This window comes from Echinops telfairi, unplaced genomic scaffold (assembly GCF_000313985.2).
Source record: "Echinops telfairi isolate 266 unplaced genomic scaffold, ASM31398v2 ScPeMD7_7400;HRSCAF=8409, whole genome shotgun sequence".
NCBI lineage: Eukaryota > Metazoa > Chordata > Mammalia > Afrosoricida > Tenrecidae > Echinops > Echinops telfairi.
Window position 1 is genome coordinate 23,381,038 of NW_022111300.1, and position 11,196 is coordinate 23,392,233.

Genomic DNA, 11,196 nt, shown 5'->3' on the forward strand with positions numbered 1-11,196 from the left:
GACCCCCAAAGGGGTCGCGACCCACAGGTTGAGAAGCGCTGGTCTGAAGTCCCAGCTTTGCAGAGAGCACAGGGCACAGTTCTGCTCTGCAACACTGTTGGTTGGGGTGGGGCTGCGATGAGTCAGAATGGTCTGCAGCTATTTGGAGGGAAATAACCTGAAGGAACAGGGGTCACTTTGTGAGAAATCCTTGGTGGGTGGTATTTAAACTGATGGCAGCCTAGGTGTACTAACGGGGCTGTAATGGTCTTCAGGGAGCACTGGTGGCCGCACACAGTGTTTAGCACTCATCAGCAGAAGGAAGTGCCCAGAAAGGTGTACCATTCTGCATCTGCAGTGATTTAGACCCCCATGGGGGAGTTCTGTTCTATCCTACAGGATTGCTGTGTGTTAGATTTGACACAGTGGCTGTGGGCTGGGGGATAATGGTATTCAGAGAAACTCTCTGTGATAAATAATCCGATCCCAACAAATCTTATAAAGATGCCATGTGTTAAACCTTTTTCCCCATTAGGAGTTTTAATTCACTGTAGCCACAACACTCAGTTTGGTGGATGTGTTTATATGTAACTGAAGAAGAAAATCTTAAGTTTGCGTTTCTTTTAAAGGCATCTTGGTGGCACAGGTTTTACTTGTTAGGTTGCTAACCCAAAGGTTGGTGGTTCGAAACCACCAGCTGATCTTTTGGAGAACAATGTGGCCTTGCAAGCCCTATGGGGCAGGTCTAGTCTGCCCTGTAGGTGACTGTGACTTGGAATCAGCTGGGTAGCAACAATGGATGTTTCTCTAATTAATGACATTTGTCCTAAGGATGTGACAGTTTGGGCTTTGATTGTATAAATGTCTGCTGTTTCTCACATATATGAGAATGTGTGTGTATGTATAGATTTAAGTAATTATTTATATATAAAGGGGCTTCAAAAAGTTCATGGAAATTCCAATATTCCCCCAAAACTTTATGTGAAGCTCCCTCGAACATGAAGCTATTCTTTTAGAAATTAATATTTAGTTGTATTTTGTCAGTTTTATCCTAGATCTCTTGCACATAATATTTGGATGCTTTTTTAGCCACTGTGTTCTAAACATTATATTGTAACATGCTTATGGGAAAAACACAGTTAATTTTTAAAAAAGCATTCTAGTGAGTTCTCTGTTAAAATAAATAACAAGCTATCATGGTGACAGGAAAGCTGCTCTCCTCTGCTAGGTGCGCAGAGGCCGGGACTCTGCCCCAGGGGCTCAGACCGACCGGGGTTTCTCACCCGGTTCCTCAGACCTGAGTGTGTATGTCAGTGACTGCCTGGGCCGCTTGACAAAAAACAGAGTCTGCCACCCACTGGCAGTGAACCCAGGGCTTTGCATTGCTCACACGTGATCAGGTGACAGCCTGTGCCATTGTCCACGGGCCACCCTTTCAGACTTCCTGCTTGCTGGTGAGTTTTTCTCTATGGGGGGCAGATTGATACCAATGAAAGACTAAACCCAGTCTAGACGGACTGCTAGCGTTGCGGTCTGCTCTGACAAGGAAGAGATGCAGTTTACCAAGCCTGCTGTTGTTGTAAAGCATCAGATGCAAGCTGGTGGGTCTGACTTTCTACAGGCTCCGCCTGACTTTCAGATGAACTCAGATAAATGGACCCCTACGAGACCCTGCACTCGTCTCGAGTGAGAGCAGCTCTTTGGACTTTGGTGTTTTGTCTTGAGCTTACTCTCTTCTTAAAAGATTGCTTGTTTTTTCATGTGCAACTTTTTGACCAATTCAGGTTTTGCATAGAGTGTACCCCAAACAAGGAGTTAGCCTGTTTTCTGAGCCAAGTGGGTTTTTATTTACTTAGACTTCTGGAAAGAGCTTGATGGTCACATTAGTGCAGAGACACAAATGACGTGGTCTAATAGTTTGATTGACAGTGGTTTTGACTATGTATACACATATATATTTAGGTCTTCATTTTCATTCTAATTGTAATAGCTATTCTGCTATAATGAACATGTGTTTGTAAAAAGCTCTGCTTTATGAAGAATGGTGGAGCCCTGTTGGCATAGTGGTTACTCATTGGGCTGTGATCCGCAAGATTCATAGTTTGAAACCACCAGCCGCTCAATGGGAGAAAGATGGGGCTTTCGACACCTGTGAAGAGTTACCATCTTGGATGCGCCCAGAGGCAGTTCTCCCCTGTCCTATAGGGTCACTATGAGTCCCCATCACCTCAATGGCAGTGAGAACGGGGGAGTGCAGAATGGTACAGAGACACCTCCCTCACCACCTCCCCCAGGACTTGTGAGTATAATCAGTTGAGAGGTTACAGCACTCAAACATTTCATCAGTGAAGCATTGACAAAAAGAAAAGATAGGAACCTAATACAACAGCAGCCGTGTTATACATATTACACAGTTAAGAAATAACACGCAGTGCCGTAAATCTAGCACATTATTACCTTGATAAAACCAGAAATGTACTTGTGGACGTGGACATCAAGAGGTTTGCAGCTTGTGAGTTACTGTGAAGTGGAGGGAGGAGAATTGTCAGAAGTCGGATGGAAGCCTGCAGCAGCATGTGGCTCTGAGCCCACAGCAAGCAGTAGATGTTTGAAATGCACGGGCTGCTTGCATTTTGTGTATTTCTGCTCAGCAGGGGTCAGATGGGTACAATTTCCGGCAGGTGCCTAGTGTTGCATGTGTGAAATCCATGTTATGCTGAAATTGCTTCTGAATATATCAACTCCATATACTTGTATCTATGTTTTCAAACAATTATCATAGCAGAACTGACTCTACAGGTATTCATCACCAACTCTATACTGCAGTTTGGGGTATAAGGTGTTATATGAGTTGAACATTGTATGATCACCATATTATATATAGGCCATCCCTATATAATCCATAGTTAAATCCCTTTAAAATCTATTATTTTAAAACCTTATGGGAGCCTGCCAGACCATGCCTGCGAGCCATATCTCCTGGCTACAGGAGGTCATCCTGGCCAGGGGGACAGGCGAGCTAGACAGGGGTTGTGACGGTGGGCGGGAAGAGGAGGGGAGGGTGGTGCAGAGTAGCCACAGGGACTGGCCCTGGGTGCTGCCACCTTCTTGGTACATCTACTTCCCTGATAATGGTCAACTACTGTTTTCTGCTGCCGTCAGCCAGATCCAGGAGTCCATGGACTCCCTCCCTGGACCCCCCCACCAGCACCTGCAGCAGGGGGTAAATGAAGGCTGGAGCAGGGGAAGAAAGTGAAGGAGGAGGCACGGAGGGACTCTGGGATGAGCTCTGGAGCTATGCTGCTGCTTCACTCTGAGGATTTGGGATCTTTAAACCACTCCCCAAACCCAGTCAAGTTGAGGTCAACTTAAAGTGACACGATAGGACAAAATTAAAACTGTCCCTTTGGGTTTCCAAGACTGAATATCTTTATGTAAGCATACTGCCTCATCTTTCTCCTTTTGAGTAGCTGGTGCATTCAAACTGTTGACCTCACAGTTAACAGCCCATTGTCCCCTCAGTGGTCCCTTAAAGAACCTCTCGGGGAAAGTCATAAATAAAAGTAGAGCTTCTTTCCCAAGAACAACTTAAGAGAACGTGGCAAATAGGGACCAGGTGATACATACCTAAATATGCAATGTCCCACTTTGGTGAAGGCCTGGCTTTTATATTTTATTGCAATTCAGTTCCACAGGCACCAGGGGGAGTAGTAGGTTCATGTTTCACAGCAGCACTGACCAGTGCTTTTCTTAGTTTTGCAGCTGCACATATGGTAGATTATGATCATTTTATGGTTACAGTTATAAGCAATTTGGTAGAAAATGACAGCTAAATCATGTAGTGTTATTTTATTTGTTTTAATTTTTCAATCTAAATATATAAAAAATAATAATGAGAAAACAAAACCCAGAAGAATTTTTACTAGCAGGAGTAAAATCTCAATTATAAGCAAGTAGTAAACACCAAAGGGGCAGATGTTTTCATTGACCAAAATATAGTAAAATGCCATTAATATTTCAAAAAATGTGAACCCCTTCCTATGGCTTAGTCTTGTACCACTCAGTAGAGCTTGTGTTTCACTTTTAATCAATCTCGTGTGTGTAATAGACATTGGAGCAATCACTGAGAGACTGTGTCTGTATTCTTGGGAGGGAATGTATTTAGCTAAATTACCACGACTCCAATTACTTATTAAAAGGGAGATTTAGCTGGTAATTGCATTGATACATACATAAATTTTTAAAATCTCTACCATTTCTTAGAGACAGAATATTACCCAAGCGTTACCCCAGGAAGCAGCTCTAGAAATGATGCGAAATGATTTACTTCCCAAAGCTCTGTCAGAGTTTGGTACATTGCTACGTAGACTGCTCCCTGGGCGCAGGCTCATGGCCCATTGACATCTTTACAGAAAACCCCTTTGTTTGCATTAAGAGAGCCAACATTGTACCAGAGCAAAGGGCGTGGAGAGTGCCTGCTTTCAAGCTTGTATAGTCAAAGAAAATGTCAGATAAGGAGGCCTAAGGGTATGTCAGATAAGGGTGAGTTGTGCACTACTAACAATAAGGTGGGAGGTTCAAACCCACTGCCTCAGAAACCCTAAAGGAGGTTGCTATTGGGCTTGGGTTTGGATCTTTGATGTGAAGGTCCTTGTAATACAAGTTTGGATACAAAGCTATAATAAAGTATTAGCTCTGCCCTGAGTACATTAAACAAGGGGTCCTGGTGGCATAGTGGTTACGTGTTGGGCTGCTAACTTCAAGGTCAGTAGCTTAAAACCACCAGCTGCTCACAATTGGACATTGCCTCACAGAAGGGTCACAAGGAAGGGACGGCCAGCCAGGGTACACACAACATTCCTCTAGTTTTTTAATGTCCCCCCTTCCCCCAACTATCATGACCCCAGTTCTATCTTACAAATCTGGCTAGACCAGACCATGTACACTGGTACAGCTAAGAGCTCTTGACAGACAGAATCTAGGACAGATAAACCCCTCAGGACCAATAAGGAGAGTAGCGATATCATGAGGGTAGGGGGAAAGTGGGGAAGAAAGAGGAGAAAGGGGGAACTGATCACAATGATTGACGCATACCCCAGGGGGACGAACAACAGAAATGTGGGTGAAGGGAGACAGTGGACAGTGTAAAATATGAAAATAAAAATACCATATATACTTATGTATAAGCCAACCCGAATATCAACCAAGGCACTAATTTTACCACAAAAACTGCATTAAAAATGTGCTGAAAAACTCAGCTTATACATGAGTATATAAGGTAATTTATGAATTATCATGGGTTCAAAAACAGTGGGGGGGGGGAGGCATGGCGGGCCGAAGGTGAAAAAAGAGGAGTTGATACCAAGGGCTCAAGTAGAAACAACATGTTTTGGAAATGATGATGGCAACATATGTACAAATGTGCTCGATATAATTGATGTGTGGATTGTTGTAAGCGTACCCAATAAAATGATTTGTTAAACTTAAAATAATAAAACAATAGTAATATGGCAAAAACAAAACACAAACAGCTGCTCCACGGAGAAAGATGGCGCGTGAACTCCTGTAAAGAATTGCAGTCTTGGAAAGTCACATAGGGGGCAGTTGCGCCCTGTCCTATAGGATCACTATGAGTTGGCATTGACTCAATGGCAGTGAGTTTGGCTTTGGGTTTGGAGTACACTAGATTTTTTGGTTTTTATATTTATTAAATTTACAACTACTTAAAAAATATGTATGTCTTTAGATATTTCCTTGGCTTGCTCAGTATTCATGCCCGTCGATGCCCATGCAGTGATCTGCATCTCTGCCATTCTGTGTGGCTTGTGCGTTTCAGAGCCATCACCCGAACTGGGGAGAGAGAGAGATGAACTGCTTGATTGTTGAACAGCTCCAATCCAGCAAAGTGATGTAGCCCCTATAATCTTCATTCTGTTAAGCATATAAATCATATCAGTGGTTTTGACCTGTGTAGGGAGTTATTTACTAATGTTCATTGCTTTAAAATTACTTTTGAACAATTACTACACAAATAGTATAGATGGAACCAGAAAACAATTCATTTGGATGTTAGAAAACTGAATTTTAAAGTTGCATTACTATAATCTTGTTTATGCCAGTTAGGAGAAAATGAAGAAATTTTACCTTGATGGACAACATGCTGCTTAATCTTATTCAATGTGATTTCTTCATTATTGTGTATAGGTAGCCCCAACTTAATTCATTTGTATTATACCAAATGCTAGTTTGGATTCACTTCAAAGGGTAATCAAGTCAGGAACTAATCATACAATATTTTTCTATAATAAAGTAAATATCATGTTTCCTTCCAATTAGTATGTATGTGTATATATGTATATGTATGTCTGTATATGTGTGTGTGATAAAATATTATCATTCAACAAAATTATGATAATGGCCTAAATAGAAGCAAGTTGATAAATCTGTTTTGGAGCCTTAATTTTTGTTAGTTAAGTGTGAAAAACCAACATTTTGATTTCAGAATACTGAAAATGGTTGGAGAAATGGAAGGTTTAGAAGTTGTCTCACCTACTACATTTGCTTAGGAGTTTTTTTCACCAACATTTTGTCACCTGCACAGTGCCCAATGTATGGATAGTGGTCCCATTTGTAACATGGACCTGTTAACGACTGTCACATCACACTGTTTTCCTTGAATAACTACAGAGTGGAGATTTGGAAATCATGAGCCTATCCATTATATTTGAACTATGGTAGACTCGAAGATTATTGGGGTTGGCGGGATGGAAACAGACAAAGTGCAGGGGCATTATCTTGGGGAATTTCTACATTAATTGGATGGATTCAGAAAGGGACCACCACTTTTTGTCACTTTGTCCTGCTGTCGCGGCTTGCGTGATGCTGCAGTACTGGAAGCTCCGCCACTGATAATCCACACGCCAGTCTGACCACTCACCTCAGACCAAGCGAACTCATGCCATCTAGTCGATGCCGAGTCGTAGCGACACTGGAGCACAGGTCAGAACTGCCCCTGTGAGTTGCTGAGGCTGTTAACTCCTTGTGGGAGTAGAAAGTTTCACCTTCTCCTGCAGAATTGCTGGTGGATTTGAACTCTTGACCCTGCATTTAACAGCACAATACATAACCACTATGCCACCAGGGCCCCTAGGGTTACTCATAGTGGACAGATTTTTCTGCTAAAAAAAGTTTTCTGCTTCTAGACTAAGACCAGAAAAAAAAGCCTAGTGATCTACTTCTGAAACTGAGCCCATGGGAACCTTATGGATCACAATGGAATGTTGCCTCGTGGAATGCTGGAAATTGAGCCCCCTGGGTGGGAAGGCATCCTCAACAGTGGATGTACATCATGGAGATTTCAAAAAGCTGTGGGGACTCCCAGTATATATTTTCTTCAAAACATGGGGCAAGGTAAACAAGCGGCCATCTAGCTCAGAAGCAACAAAGCCCACATGGAAGAAGCACAGCAGCCTGTGTGATCACAAGGTGCCGAAGGGGTCAGGTATCAGGCATCATCAGAAGAAAAAAATCTTATAGTGAATGAGGGGGGGAGTGCAGAGTGGAGACCCAAAGACCATTTGTAGGCCACAGGACATCCCCTTATAGAAGGGTCTCAGGGAGGAGATGAGCCAGTTAGGCTGCAATGTAGCAATGATGAAACATACAACTTTCCTCTAGTTCCTAAATGCTTTCTCCTTCCCCACTATCATGATCCCAATTCTACCTCACAAATCTGGCTAGACCAGAGGATGTACACTGGTACAGATAGGAACTGGAAACACAGGGAATCCAGGGCGGATGATCCCTTCAGGACCAGTGGTGTGAGTGGCCATACTGGGAGGGTAGAGGGATGGTAGGTTGCAAAGGGGGAACCGATGACAAGGATCTACATGTGACCTCCGCTCTGGGGGACGGACAACAAAAAAGTGGGTGAAGGGATACATTGGACAGGGCAAGACATGACAAAATAATTTATAAATTATCAAGGGTTCGTGAGGGAGGGGGCAGCGGGGAGGGAGGGGCAAAAATGAACTGATGCCAGGGGCTTAGGTGGAGAGCAAATGTTTTGAGAATGATGAGGGCAATGAATATACAAATGTGCTTTACACAATTGATGTAGGTATGGATTGTATAAGAGTTGTAGAGCCCCTAATTAAATGATTAAAAAAATGAGCAAACAACAAACACCAAAGCATGGGGCAGTCCTGGTCTGTTGTACATAGCAGTGGGTGAATTACCAGAGGAAGAGACCTTTTGAAGTCAAGGAGGGAAGAGGAAAGGAGAAATCACCTTGCATTTACCACTGGGCAGATGGGAGGAGACTTGTCAAAAACATAGTGTAACCTTAGTGGAGCCACAGGAAAACAGTCCTGGGTCAAAAATCTGTTAGAAAGAGGAAGTAGAGACAATGAGTATAGATTAGTCATTAAAGATTTTGAGGAGTGGTGGGAAAAGAGAGGCGTTAGCTGTTCAAGAAGAAAACATCGTTAGAAGACGTTTCCTAGTCTGGAACCTTGGTAGTATAGTGGGTTACACATTGGGCTGCTAAGCTCAAGGTCAACAGCGGCTCCACTGTAGAAAGAGGAGTCTTTCTCCTCCGGTAAAGAGGCACCGTCTGGGAAACCCACAGGGCCAGTGCTACTCTTTTTCTGTTGTGTGACTGAGTCAGAAGCAGCCTGATGGCAGTGGGTGTGGTTTGCTTTGCTTGGTCTACACTTCTTTGGACGTCTGGGAAGGAATTAGAAGGTGTGATCATGAGAGAGATAAAACAACAGGACGCTATCCCAAATGATGTAGACGAGGAAGAACACAGGAATGTTGGTGAGGTTTACTTAAGAAAACCGGTCACCTCCACTCAGTACGTCTGCAATGGCTTTCCACTCAGCCTCCTACAGCTGACATGCCCCAGCAGGGAGGGGCACCCCAGCACAGGGAATGGGATCGGAAGCCCAGGTTCCCCAGAAGGCCTCCACTGGTATCCTGGGGAGGAGGGAGGTGGAAGAGGGTCTCTACCTTCAGAAGGTCTTCCCACTCAGTTTTCCCTGCTAGCACCTTGAGGAGAGCTGGGCATGAAGGGCCACATCCTGCCTGGGGGCAGGGGCAAGGGCAAGGGCAGAGCGGACCGGTGGAAGTGGTGTGGGTGAGGGTGCGGCGTGTTTTCAATAAGACAACTGTTGCCTAAGAAAAGCTTTCTGTTTAGTGAAAGTTGCTACGCTTTCCCTTGATTAGATTCATCTTTCCTCTTCCTTTAGGCAGAGGACAGGGTTCCCTTCCTCCTTCCTTCTCTCTCTCCTAGCTCCCCTCCTTCCCTAATAGCCTAATGCTTACACCAGCGTCTGAAATATATGAGACACACACACTCAGGCAGTTCAATGCTATGCTGCTCCCCAGGCCCCAAGGCTTGCAGTCAGCCTGCCTTCTCTCCACCTCTGAGAGTTGTCTTATGTTTGTGTTATGACCTGGTGCCATAGTGGGTATGCATTGGGCTGCTAACTGCAAGGCCAGCAGTTTGAAACCACCTGGGCGTGATTTTTACTCCCACAAAGAGTTGCCGTTTTGGAAACTCACAGGGGCAGTTGTACCCTGTCATACAGGGCCACTGTCTGTCAGCAGAGACTCTATGGCAGTGAGCTTGTTTGCCTTATGTAGGATGCCAAGGGGTTTTAGCTGATATAATGGGAGAAATAGGAAAAAGTGTGATTTAATCTGCCTTATCTGGAAGTGGAAATTCCCTGGTAATGTTTTTTGTTGGTGTTCTGTTCATGTTTTCTGACTCCATTTTCTGAACCCAGCCTGCTGTATTTAGATGCTTCAAATCTGTACAAAATAGAACATTTTCTCTTTTCCCAGTACAGAAACAGGTGAATTGATTTAGTTGTGACTTAATTTTAAAAACAAAGCAAAAAACTTTCCTTAAGATACAGGCCACATATGTCAAGTTTACGTAGAATGGCCTAAAACTTCACAGCAATAGAGGAAAAAAAAATTTTTTAACTGAACAGAAATTAGTGGCTTTCACTGTTCCATTCATTATCCTTGGATTTTGTAATAGGTCCAACTCTCTGTTTTTAGGTATGTAGGCTAAAGAACCTAGACTTGGGGGCTTTCTCTGTTCAATGTTGCCTCATATTTATGTAGTGGTCAATGGCGTTGAAACAATACAGTGTAACCTAGCTCCCAGACTTTAATCATGCACTCAAATGTTCCTCTCATGAGTGTGTTGGACTCCTTCCCTGTGGCATTCCTTAAGTCGAGGGTCAGGCAAATCATCTGACCCTTTACCAGCTTCTTTACTATCCATCTGCTAACTAATCCAGATAAGCTCAATGATATTAAAAGCCAGTGAAGTGAAGTTGTTCATAAAATGCTTTATTACCTCCAGTCTTTGCAGCATTTGCTGAGTTTAGATCATAAACCTCTACATAGGAGTTACTTAATTTTTCTCTGAGCCATAATTTACATTTGTGAGCGATAATGACAGTCAGCCATCGAGTCAGTCATTTTCAAAGATATAAGAGACGAGGTTTTTCTACTACTTTTCTGTTCGCAGCTTAACCTCAAAGTGTTTGATGTGATGCCATTGTATAAGAGCGCTACTTTAAAACAGAAGAGAACTTGCCATTTCATTTACCTCTGAGTACAATTTTATAGGCACTTTTAGTTTTACTTAGAATTATTAATATTGGGTCATATTTTCATACTGCAATGTGCTGTGCATTCCTCAAAACCAGGGCTATTGGTCTGCCATTGTGAAACTGAATTTAGGAATTATAATGTGCACTTCTGCTTAAAGTCCTGTGCTTGGGTAATGGAGAGGGTGACTATCTACCTGAAGGTAGAAGAGAGAAAATCTAGTAGTTTTTGTTTTTTTTTTCTCATTAACTCACACCTCTATATAGACTTTCAAGCCCTGCAGGTAATATTTGGGAATTGGTATTACTTTACTGGTCTGCCACAATATAAATGTCATACTGCTCTAAAATCTACAATAGGGCTTCCTTCAAGAGAATAAAATGGGTTATTTTGTATCTTCATATATATATATACACAATATGCTACTCTGTTATTTTGTGTCTTCATATATATATGTGTGTGTGTGTGTATAAATAAATAATATGCTACTCTGTAAAAGAAAAAAGAAAAACGGTTGTCCAGAAGAACAAAAAACAAAACTCACTGCCATTGAGTTGATGCCGACTCACAGTGACCCTGTAGAAA

At 42.9% G+C, this 11,196-nt stretch overlaps 1 protein-coding gene across 3 annotated transcripts in view; it reads left to right on the top strand.

Moving 5' to 3' along the window:
• KIAA1328 (KIAA1328 ortholog) overlaps nt 1-11,196 on the top strand; it is a 294,794-nt gene that overhangs the window by 106,136 nt on the left and 177,462 nt on the right. The gene's annotated exons all lie outside the window — the stretch shown is intronic.